Below are 12,536 nucleotides of genomic sequence, written 5' to 3' on the forward strand. Positions count from 1 at the left end.
AGGAAGAAAATTATTCTGTAACTGGTGTATTTGTAACCCAAATGGATTGTAGTGAATTCATCACTGAAATTCTGCTTTGTTCTTACACTAAGAACACTAAACTGCTGATTTGGATGGGTATTGTTTTGATTTTTCTTTTTTGTTTGATGATCCATTTTTAGACAAGGTGAAGTAAATAGCTGCTTTCTATTTTCCAACCAGTTCCATGTAGGTGCAGTAAACAGACTTATTCTTCTAACGTAACTGTGTTTTTTGCGTCTTGGGTTTTTTGTTGATTTTAAATAGTTTTTAAGACTTCTAAGACCTTTGCTATTATTTTTTTCACTACAGCGCACTCATTTATTGGTTGAAGGCCACTTGATCACTATGATTTTTTGGGAATACGCTGTATATCTCCAAAAATCTCTTACAAAAAAGGGGGTAACCTTCAAGAGGATTTTGGAAGAGGAGAGTACCGTATATAAATTATCCACTTATTCTCTTATCTGTGGTTTCCTATTGATTTTTGTTTGAATGCAGAAGGGTTTAATTTAGTTACGTCAAGTGATTCTGTTGTTCTACTTAATGACATCACATATGGGTTTATGTAAGCAGTGTAGAGGACCATCTAAGAGCATCCTCCCAGATTTGCTTTTGAAGTATGCATCATGTATCTTCTGACAAGAGATGTTCAAGCAGCTTTGGATGCTAGTGTTGCCTGAAATCTGCTTTTGCATTTGCATGATGCTTCTGGCTTATTTGCAGAAACATTTAAACATTTTTTTTTCTAATGCTAATAACATGTCCTTTTGTGGTTGGCAGGGGTGAATCTCACTGAAAGATCAGGAGTGGTTATGGTGAGTTTTTAGGAAAGGCAGCTAATCTGAGATGAGCACAAGAAGGAAAGATGACATGCCAAAAATCTATGTGTTTAGGAATAAGTTATCTGGTAGGTGGAGTAGGGCAGCAGGCAGATCTGAATGTGGGTCACAAGTCCCAGAAGTGAAGTCTCAGGCAGCAGTCTCCCACTGAGGATTTGTGCAAGGGTTTGCAAGAAGGGGCTGTTCCTTTCTAGCTACAGCAGGAGTGTAAAGTAAAAAATGCAAAGTGGAAGAGTGTCACCTGGCCAAACAAAAGCAAGAGGCTGGAGGTGCTGCTGGGCTGAAAGAGAGGAGAATGATGTGCAGTCCAAGCTGTGCTCTGCCTGCACAGCCATCCAGCGAGTGGCCTTTCCCCAGGGGTGGGGGCCTGCTCTCCAGCGCAGGGCAATATTTGTGGCCTGAGCAGCATGTTTGATTTGGTTTCCTCTGCTTTCTGAGGTCCCAGAAAGAGCAATTGTTTTCCATTCAGCTTTTCTGAACCATCTGCATTTTGGCATACTCCTATCACACATCTTTTATTACTTAACAGAAGAGCCCCCTCTTACCTAACCGTCATCAGTACAGGAGACAATCAGTGCCCCTGTACGAGGTGCCTTTCTTTGTATGTCTCTAATTCTGCTAGGTCCCTCTGGTAGAAAAAAAGGCAGGAAACCAACCAGCAAATCAAAAAGGAGAAGATAAAGGGTTGATGACAGAATGTTATGCTATGGGCACTGATATGAAATATGTGATTATGGCTGCAAAGACAAAAATACTTGAAGGAATGAGGTCTGGTTATTGAATAATGGGGTAGTTCCAAAGAATTTTCATGTAGCTGGAGAAACTTGTGCCCTTGGGGAGAAGTGCTATACTGTCTCATCAGTGGAGACAGAAAATGGATGAAAATTCTAATGTGATTCTGGTTCACAAAAAAGAATATGAAAATTGCACGTTATACAGAAGGTATGGAGAGGAGGAAGGTCATTATGTAACTCCTGGGAGGGGGAAAAAATAAAGCCCCATTATCCTATTGGATGTGCTTAACAGCTGCTAAAATATATACCAGATGATCAGAGATGAGTATATTACAGTATTGCATATGCTTTCAGGCGCTGCTTATAGACTAGGGAATTTTTGAAAAAGCTGCTGTATTATCAACAAAAAGAAGCAATAATAAAAAAGGCCAGAGAACTGAGAGGATAGGCTTTTAAGGAAATAAGGTGCAAATTTATCGGCATATCTCTGTAATGAGTTTGGAATGAAGGGAGAATAAAATAAAGTAACCAAAATCTGGAGCAGGGGGTGAATTTGCCAGTGTCAAGACACAGTCTGCCCTTTTACATGGCTACACTCTGCACAGCACCTGTGTCACTAGGCAACATTATCATGGGGCTTCCGTCAAGTTAATTCTCATCACCCTCTTAATTCTCATCTCAAAGACATTGCAGAAAGCCTTCAGGCTGTTTGTAAGAACATTTTTACTTTATTAGGAACTAGAACCAGGGGTGGCAGGATTCTCTAAAGTAGTCAATCTTGATATGAGGAATGAGGATGCTCCACAGGGACTGCTAAAAGGCAACTCTGCAGTGGAATCAACAGATCAAAAAAACCCCACCATCTATCTAACTATACCAAACTGAAGGATGCTGCACAAATGAAAAGCCAACATGTCACTGTAAAAAATCAGAGTTCTGAAGGCAGAGGAGGATGAAATGAACAAAATAATTTTTCAGGTGTTGGAGAATTCATGTGCGTTCTCTGAAGGATATTTTTTAATGCTGAGTAATACAAATGTAGTTTTATGTTATCTCTTTGATGTATCTGGAAAGCATACACATGGAACTTAACCATTCACCACATGTGTTTATATTGAAGTAGAGCACAGATTTGTAGATTACTTAATGTCATAGAGGAAAGTGAAAATGTAGCAAGTGTAGAACTTTATAACAGATAATTACATCAACAAAGACTGTGGTTATTAGTAGAAAATAGGAAGTGTGGCATGTATAGGTGAAGTCAAGTAATATCCAAAGTAATTTGAATAAACGCTGGTGTAAGGATTGTAATACCTAATATATTATTCTTAGAGAAAACTCTTAAATGTGGAAAAAAACCTGATGTCTTTGGGGCAAATTCATATCTAACATAACTTACTATACTTCCAATGTTCCAGAAGAGCTATGACATCCTAAATCAGCTAAAGAATCTATCTAAAAATTGTACTGAAAGTAGCATCTGGAGGGGGAAAAAAAAAAAAAAAAAAAAAAAAAAGAGCACGAATGATGGTATTTAAAGACACCCAAATGAAATAACTGTTATAATCAAATATTTAGAAATGTAAACTTGCAGCCAAATATAGCTCATTAAAACAGATTACAACAGTGTTTATGAAACGTTTTTTTTTAGGGTCTGAAATTGATCTAATTTCCTATTTTTTGCACAAATTTTTTTTATCACCTTAAGCAAACACTTCTATTAAATTGCTTTAAAAATGAAGAAAACCCACCTTAATTTCATTGTTCTGGAAAAAATAGGTAGTTATAATCAATGTTATCAATGATTGACAGAAATACACATATACTCACACATAAGCCCCAGTGCCAGTATACTATATTCAGCAATGTTAAAAATCTTGAAAAAGTTTCTGGCAGCATTGTAAAACTCTTAAAGATGTTGCCATCTTCTCAAAACATTCTGTATTCAAGGAAAAGCCATTTACCATAGAAAACATATTGTATAACAAAGTGTTGTGGTTTAACCCCAGCCAGCAGCTGGGCCTCATACAGCTGCTCGCTCACTGCCCCCGGGTAGGAGAGGGGAGGGAATCAAAGAGTGGAAATGAGAAAACTTGTGGGTTGAGACAAAGACTATTTGATAGGCACAGCAAAAGCCGTATATGCAAGGAAAGCCAAACAAGGAATTCATTCACTGCTTCCCGTCAGCAGGCGGGTGTTCAGCCATCTCCAGGAAAGCCGGGCTCCATCATGCGTAACAGTTCCTTAGGAAGACAAATGATGTGATTCCAAGTGTTCCGTCCCCCCCTTCCTCCTTCTCCCAGCTTTATATGCTGAGCATGATGCCACATGGCATTGGGATGGCCCTTGGGTCAGTTGGGGTCAGCTGTCCTGGATGTGACGCCCCCCCCCCCCCCGCCTCCTTGCTGGTGGGGAGCGGTTAAGAGCAGAAAAAGGCTCAGCAATAATGAAAGCATTCCCTTATTACCAGCACTGTTTCCAACACAAATCCAAATTGTAACCCTGTAATAGCTACTATGAAAAAAGTTCACTTTCTCCCAGCAAAACCAGCACACAAAGTTACAGTCTCTAATTAATACAGGAGATTTTCACTGTGATTGGAATCCTGAATTTGGAATTATCAGAGAGAAAGGTAATTAAGGATAAAGCTGCTGGAGATAAGGAAATTTTCAGCCATCTTCTGGGTGACATATGAAAGCATCTGAACACCACTGTGAGCAATTAATCTTCTATAACTTGCTTAATATGCAGATTAAAACCAGACCTAGAAATGAGCTACACAATGCATGCTGAAGTTTTGAATCTGTACATGTAGTCAGCATCACATTTCAAGTTCTGCCTTAGTGGGCCTTCCATGAAAGGTTAGTTCTGGAGACAAGAAAAATAATATATGCTGTTAAATTGTTTATTAGCACAAGAACTTCACCCAGTGAAAGAAATGATTGTTTATTGAAACAAGACCTTCAAGGGAGTCTTTAATTATAAAACAGCTTGATATTTTAAAGAAAATGACACAGACAACAGAAAGAACAATTTACTGTGGGTAGCAGGTTGAGTATAGCTTGGGGCCTATTAATCAGTCATGCATAACAAGTATCCCGTAAAGAAACTGGAATAAACATACAGAAATTCCTGCTTCTGCAACAGGATTCAAAGAAACATTGCTAGGTTTTAAAATATACTTAACAGTTGCATCATATTACGTTAAGAGGAGCAAAAGTAGTCTCTGTCTTACAACAATGAATAAAATGAAGACATAATTTCTCCAGCCTTGGAACCCTCTGATAGCAAAATAATTGCAAGTTCAGAAGAAACTGGAGCATGTCAGCTACGTACCGTCAGCAGCTGCAGGCACTGGTAGTGAGACACCAAACAAGGCTTTGAAGCAGATGGGTTTTTTGTTGTTCTCGAGTTTCAAAGCCAGAGAGAATGGAGCAGCAAATTTTGTCTTGAAGTTTTCTGGAAAGTAAATGCAGACCATAACTGTTATCTTTTTAAAAAAGAAACGTCTATAAACATGCATAAATGCTTAATAATGGAAAGAGGATGTTTCCCCATCAAAATTGCATACAGTGATGTAATGAAACATGGACAGGGATAGTTTTCCATGTGTGAGTTGTTGGTGTGGATTATCTAAACTGCTGTTAGTGCAGGGCCCAGCAAGGTTATTCAGTGAGCTGTGATAAACTCTGGGCTGCAGCCCTGCAGAAGCATAAGGTAACCCTTTACTACTTTTAGGAGACACCAAAGGAGCTTTTCTTCACCCCAAAGCACTACTATAAAAATTAGTCTTTTGAAAAACATTATCTGTCTGATCATCTTGCTAAAACACAATACATTGGGCTACTCTTTAGCAAGAGGCAGTAAATTTTGTTGTTGTTTTTTAAAAGGAAAACGGAACAGCGAGGAGGTACGATGGTGACTATGTTATTGGACAGATGAGATTAGGTGAGGTAACTGGCACATGAGGCTTCTCAAGGTATTCGAGGAATTTAAGAGCTATAATTATTTCATTTTTTTTCTTTTTTGATCTAGTTTTACAGTGTTGATGTTGGTTTGTTTCATCCCTTGAATTGTAACTTAGCTATGAGTATTTTGCTACCTGGTATGTGATTCTGTCTAGTTTGGCTGTGATAACATGTAGGTTTTCCTGCCCTTCTATCTTCCCACTGGCAGAGTGGCAGGGCAGCTGTTCTTTACAGGCTTGGGGTCTGGTTCACTTGCAGTTCCCAGCTAGGTAGGTAATATTCTAATTAATATCAATAAGGGTATAGTGTTTGGTTGCCAGCATCAATACAAGAGGTTAGATGGTGCATTGAAGTCCCTCCACAAAGTATATAGAGAACACTCAAGAGACTTCTCATGTTGCAGTACGTGGTAATGGATGCAGAGAGCAATGATCTAATATTTTGCAGCAGTAGGATGTATTTCTGCTGGAAATATTTTTGCTATAGCTATCAATAAGCTAGGCAGCTCGTCTAATATAGTCAACAGTAAGAAACTGGCCACTCTAAAGGGCAGTTTGTCCTATCCTAAAATAAATTAGATTGTGATTCACACTAACTGCAAAGCTAGCTAATTAGCTTAGATTTAAATCTTGCTTTTTAGTTGTTTAAAATTAAGCTGGGCTTGAATGCAAAAATAAGTAAATAGTGTTCTTGGTCCCTCCAGGCACAACGGTTGGTCCTTTTTCAAGGCCTCACAGAATTTTGGGGGTTGACACCAGAGTGCTTGCAGAGGTGCTTACGCTCTGTCAGGCTAGAATTTTAGCCATTCTTGTTTGCAGCATCTCCAAATTAGATGCATTTTTCTTCATTAATCACTGCTAGAAAATACCACATTTTATTGACCCTGAACCCAGAGTCTGATCCCCATCATTAACTGCCATCTGCTACTCTGTGATAAAGTTATCCTCAGGCTTCCCTTATCTGAGTCAGGTAAGAATGTCGAAATGGCATTATTAAAATTGGAAATACTGTTTTCTCATTAGTATGCCTAGAATAAGAGGCTGTATGTAAAATTAGATGAGTTAGGCTGTTTGCAATCTGCAGTTTGCTTTCAGTCAGAGACTGTAGTGACGGGTACTCCTGATTTTCAGTCTTTTACAGACCTGTTGCTGAGGCCAAATCCATGTATAGGACTGCCAGGGAGGGTGGTGCGAGGCGTTGTAGTCCAAGATCTAGGCAGACAAAATGAGGCAAAGACACTGGCAGCACCGTGCTGTGTGTCCTTGTAGCCTACCTATTATATACGGTGGTACTATTGGTAGCGATAGCTCATATGCCACATTGCTTCATTTTGGCTCAAGGAAATTTCTTGACTCTTGCTTGCTTTAGCTGCAGAGCAGCTGGGAATCTAAAGCCTAGTAGCAACAATAAAAGGTTACATGGTTACTGCTTAGTGATGGGTCTTGTTTACTAACCTTCATCCTTGCAGTTATTTGGACTTGTTTCATTGAGTTTTGTGATCTGATGCCTACCTACAGCATGTCTGGTAATGTTGAGTGATATGTACGTGGCAAAAGCCTAGCAAAGAGCTTCCAGTGAGCAAAAAAAAATGTAGCATAACATGATACTGCTGATCATCAGGAGAGAAAATTGTTGACAGGCAACAAAATCAAAAATACCGTAAGCTAACACCGAAGTGGCACCATTGACCCTGATACCTTGGCAGGAGCGTGGGGTGCTAACAGCACACTTCGACCCTACGTTCTTCCCCGTGGCATGCAAGGCTAGCAGCACCGGGAAACCATGGGTGGTTTCATGGGTGGAGAAATCTCAAATAACAGGGACGGGTATTAGGTAGCATACCCTATATATTACAGTTTTAACTGCATTCTTAACTTTCTCCTTTAATCAGACAACTTGTATTGCTGTGCAGGTGATTTTAACTGAGTTAGTATTATCTTTCATTTGATTTTATTTGGAATATAAATAAATTCTTGCACTCTTGCCTCCTTGTATGAAGTGGTTTTCCTTTTTGCCCATAGCAAGGTTTGGAATATAACAGCTGGAAGGGCCTTCCCCAGTACTTTAATGTCTCCTGCTACTGCAGACAGGTACCATCTCTGTTTAATAAACTTGCACAATCCCACCTAGAAGTAGTTAGGGTTTATGGTTTTTTTCTGAGGACCTCAGTAAAGACATGTTATATGTATATATATATTTTTTTTAATGTTCATTTGTAACTATGAGCTGTATCCTGATAGGAGTGGGGTACAGCTTGTCCCTGAAAGGCCTGATGATGTCCACTGAACATCTGAGATGTCTCCTCAATTGTCTGAAGTCAGACACCAACATATGTGGCAGGATCAGGACCCTGGGCGAGGTAAGTGAACATGTGTGATGAGTCTACCTAGTGCTTTGAGGGTTTAGCATTGATACTTTCCTGCAGCTGTATCTCCTGAGAGTTAATGAAGATTAGATCTCACCTAGATATATAGCTCCAACACACTGAAACTTCCTTAATAAATTGTAGGATAGACTTTAGTGCAGAATTACAGTGTAGGTCTCCAGCCATTTAAAAATGAATTATTTGCACTGATGTAACTCAGCAGCAGAGCACCCTGACAGCAATGGCCTGAGCTAATTCCCCCAAAGATTAGTCTCTGTTCCTGAAAGATAAGTGCTCTAGCCTTGTTTCCTTATGTTGTATTTTTATGTGGTACCTTGTGTAGCACCGCACCATTTCCATTTGCATGTACCGTACAGGACTGTATTGACAACATCAGAATTGGTGAAGGTTATCTCTGCCTGAAGCAAAGATACTACTAGGCTGACTATAAAGCTGTTAGAATAATTTTTAACGAATAATGTATTAAACTATTTTACTTCCTCTCCCTCTGTGCACTAATTGTTTGAGGTTGGTGGTTTTTTTGGGTTTTGTTTTTTTTTTTTTTTTAAAAAAAAAGAAAAAAGGAACTGTTTAATAATGAGACTATAATAATGTTGAGTACATAAATTAGTTACAAGTGGCAGATCCACAGACAGACTTTAGTCTGGTTAGATACTTTAAATACTTAAACTGTTAGCTACTATTCTTTGCTGGTAAGTTTTGATTTGCAGGTCGTTTATGACTGAGCTCTTATAGGCAGCTGGCACTCCATTTTCAAGCTATTTTGACTGGATACTCAATCATCTGTTACTATTTTTCCTCCCCAAATGGCTAAAGGTGATTCATAGGATTGCATGTTTTGCACCCTTTACTTGTCAGATGAAATTTCGTTTGTAGCAGCAAGCTGGAGTGCCCATTGCTCTGATAGCCATTCCCTTTTTATTATTTGTACTTTTTAAAGCTGATAGAAACAAAACAAAAAATGGGCAAGAGGTCAATCTTTTTCAGACTATGACCCTTTGTTTATGATGATATTTGTAACACTCAGCTACATGTTTACAGGAAGATAAATATAAGAGATTCAAAGGGAGAAAATGTCTGTAGAGAATATTTATTGAAGTCCTCAGGAATGCGTTATGTTTGCAGAAATTCAGTGGTATGTAGGAGTAGCCTGTAACATTCCTGTTTTTATGGTAAGTGTCTTTATTTTTTCATTATGCCATTCTGCCATGAACGGTGATGTGGTCCCCTGAGGCTTTGGTGTCCTGGCGAGTGACAGCTTTGGACCGACTGTTCAGCTAGATCTCTCATGCTTAGGTGCAGGCTGATCTGGGTGGCATTGAGCCTGCAAGGCAACTCGTTCCCTTTCCAAAGTTCAGTTATTTTGAAATGTTTTAGATTCTTTGAATTTCTTTTTTGGGGGGGAGTGGGGGTGGGGAAATAATTTCATCTGTGAAAAGGGAGAAGCTTATCTCTGCTTATGATTTTGTCAAGCTTATTCAGATGTAACAACCTCATTGATAGGAAGTTGCTGTAATTTTCTTTAGGAAAAACAGGAAGGTAACGGCTTTCAAAGAAGTAGGTAAATATATTTTCATTATATCTTACCATTCTAGTAATCTCACCTTTTTTTCATTAGTGTAGTTACACAGCATTCTTTCCTCCTTTATATTGTTCTCTCTCTCTTTTTTTTTTTTTCCTTATTTAAAAAGGCAAATGTAAAATAGCTAACTACCCCTATTCAGGGATGTGTGTGATATATTTCATAAAGATGAGATAGATTCAATTAACATAATATGCAGACAAAGCTCATAATGTTTGACCCCCCCACACACAGGGCATGCATGCTAAAACTTTGGCATTTTTTTAATAAACAGAAAGGCAAATCACTTCTGCAGGGCTGATATCAAAAGAGAAGGACTTAATAAACAATTTAATTGAACATTTGTTCTTAACTTTACTCTGGGACATTTGACATGAAAATTCTTCCCATGTTTGGCAGGAAGTCCCACTGATTTCAGAGGTGAAACCAGTTGCGTGTATCCAGAACTAGGTGGTTTAGGGAGGCAGTAGAAGATGATTGCATATCGTACAATCTCCCGGGCTCTCTGGAGCAATTAGAAATGCAAACCTGTTACCCTGGCAACTGCAAAATTTTACAGGACTTGAAACCTCTGATCTCTTTGAATAAGGCAGCAGCATTTATAAATTTTCCTCATTCACCTTACTATAGTTGTGATGTTGGATTGCATCAGATAGCCTCTTTGCTGAAAAGACCTCACGTGACTGCAGAGCTAATATATAACAGCAATTGTACGCAATAGAGGTTCCAAAATTTCTCTCCATGGACCACTGGTGAACTGTCGAGTGCCAACTGGCTGCAAAATAGCGGTTCACTCCCTGTGTTTCCAGCTGTTGATATTTCACCAAAAGGCAGCTAAACACATTATATGTTCTCCTAATAGCTCCAGAGAAAAATAAAATAAATGGCAAACATCTAAACTGCTAATACCAAGCTTGTTCTCTCATAGGTTTTCTCTTCCCCACCGTCTCTTTCATTGTCATCACATACTCTCAATTTTGTGGAATTTGGAGGCTTGGCTGCACTTGACCACAATAAAGTCATCTTTGCTTAGCTGCATATTTTTGTTGTAAAATAGAAAGTGGGGAATTCTGCCTTAGATGGAGCTGGATTCTCTCTGGAATTTAGCACTGCTGAGATTTATACCGAAGATCCTGGTTTAGTTCTGGTGCCTTTGTTTCTTTAGGTTTGTGGCAAATTTAGAGCCAGCAGCCAAAAGGCCCTAAAATGATTTGTGAGGAGTAGAGACAAATAAAGGTGATAAGTAGCATGTAAAGATGACTGGAAATAATTTAGTGGGCGAAAAGCGCAGCAGATGCAAAAAGGTGCTTTTGCTAAGAAAAGAGGTATCAGGAACTAACTGGTAGTTAAACACAGAGAAATTGGAAGTAAAATACAATTTTTTCACCATAAGACAAACACTGTGCATAGGGAATTCCCTGTCTTTCTCAAACTGTTCAGGGAAGGACTGAATTTCCTTTGTTGTGGATGGTTGACGTTAGTTCAGTCAATATAGGAGTAATATTACAGGGGTCCTCTTATTAAAAGATCTGACAAGATGAATTTATATTTGAAGCCTTAGTATGAAAAACATACTTCAGCCTTCCTCTGTTGGTTTTTTGTTTGTTGGTGGGTTTTTTTGTGTTTTGGTTTTTTTTTTTAATATATCCCCAGTTAATACTCGACATCACCAAAATATTTTCATGCAGTTGATTGGCCTACTTTAGAGTGTTTTCTGTAATTTTATGAGGTTGATATGGAAGAGTTCACTGGAAAAAAATGAAATGTGGACATATTTTGCATATCCCTGTGCTGGAAAAGGGCCTCTTTTCTGTTCTCCCTGCTTCCTTGAAGTGGCCTCCTGTACTGGGAAACAGTTTCTTAACTTCAGCTAAGCTCAGTGTGTCCTGGGTGAGATTTGAGAAATGTCGGACTCATTCGCTGTTACTCAACTAGAGTCTGTCTTAGATTGTTAGTCTTGGTTTACCCTCCAATAACTAATAAAAACTCAGCTAGCCATAAAATTCTTCTTCTCCTAATTAGTGTTTTGGATTCTACTCATCCTCTTTTCCTTTCAACTTTCAGTAAATCTGGCATTTGTGCCCAGCACTCGTTCACAGCCTTAGAAATAAATCCTTCTATGCAGGGAACTTCCCTATTACCTATTTTTCCTCTCCCTGATGGGGAAAGAATTACCTCCAAACTAAGGTGCTTAATTAAGTCATTGGCATTGTGATACAGCTACTGACTTCACCTACTCTTCTTAATAACTCACACTAGTTAATGATTTGGCTGCTGCTAAGCTCTGGCTGGCATTAAGTGGCAAACTCTGTGAAATGGCTCCACGTGCCCACAGCTATCTAAACCCCTGTAATCTTAAAACTAGTTATATATTTTTAACTTCAGAAAGAAGTTTCAGATAATTATGTTTGGTTTTTTTGGCAGATGTCAGTGAAAGGGCTGAAGGATTTCATCCCAACTGCATCATGGTTTTGTTTACTCTGTAGACAAAATACACTTAATAATCTATAAAAATCTGCATCAGCTAATAATAATCTATTCACTTTTTTCCAGAAGCACTAAGCTTGCTTGTGTATAGATGCAGAGATGGAAAATTCTGTTTTAAGGTTTGGGGTTTTTTCCTTTTTTTTTTTTTTTTTTTTTTTTCTTTCTTTCTCCCCCCCCCCCCCCCTTACATTTGAGGTTCTGTACTTGTGGTATGTCAGCTAATTAGTTTTAGGGGAATTAATCTTCAAGTGACACTGGGAGGTGGGAAGTTAATTTTCACTCGTTCCTTGTTTCTTTATGACTATCTAATTATTCATGAATGTTGTAGGGGTTATGTTCTAGAAAGGCAACTCAGCATGGGGTTAAGCAGTGCCCGAACAGAGGAAGCAGGAGAAAAAATTTACATTTTTGACAGGCATACAGCTGCTTTGAGATTGTCATTCTCCAATTTTCATTTCTGTCCTGTTGGTATTGTAAATTATTAATGAAACAATGATTACTTGTACAATCCTCTGAATT

At 38.6% G+C, this 12,536-nt stretch overlaps 1 long non-coding RNA gene across 2 annotated transcripts in view; it reads left to right on the plus strand.

The window, feature by feature from the left end:
* The window catches only part of LOC121097740, a 150,756-nt gene that overhangs the window by 137,616 nt on the left and 604 nt on the right, over positions 1–12,536 (plus strand). For both annotated transcript variants that reach the window (XR_005831069.1, XR_005831068.1), the window contains 2 exons: positions 7,803–7,921; positions 8,936–9,509. This is a non-coding gene — a long non-coding RNA (uncharacterized LOC121097740). The remainder of the gene's footprint in view (positions 1–7,802; positions 7,922–8,935; positions 9,510–12,536) is intronic.

The sequence above is a fragment of the Falco naumanni genome, chromosome 15 (assembly GCF_017639655.2).
Source record: "Falco naumanni isolate bFalNau1 chromosome 15, bFalNau1.pat, whole genome shotgun sequence".
In the NCBI taxonomy this organism is placed as follows: domain Eukaryota; kingdom Metazoa; phylum Chordata; class Aves; order Falconiformes; family Falconidae; genus Falco; species Falco naumanni.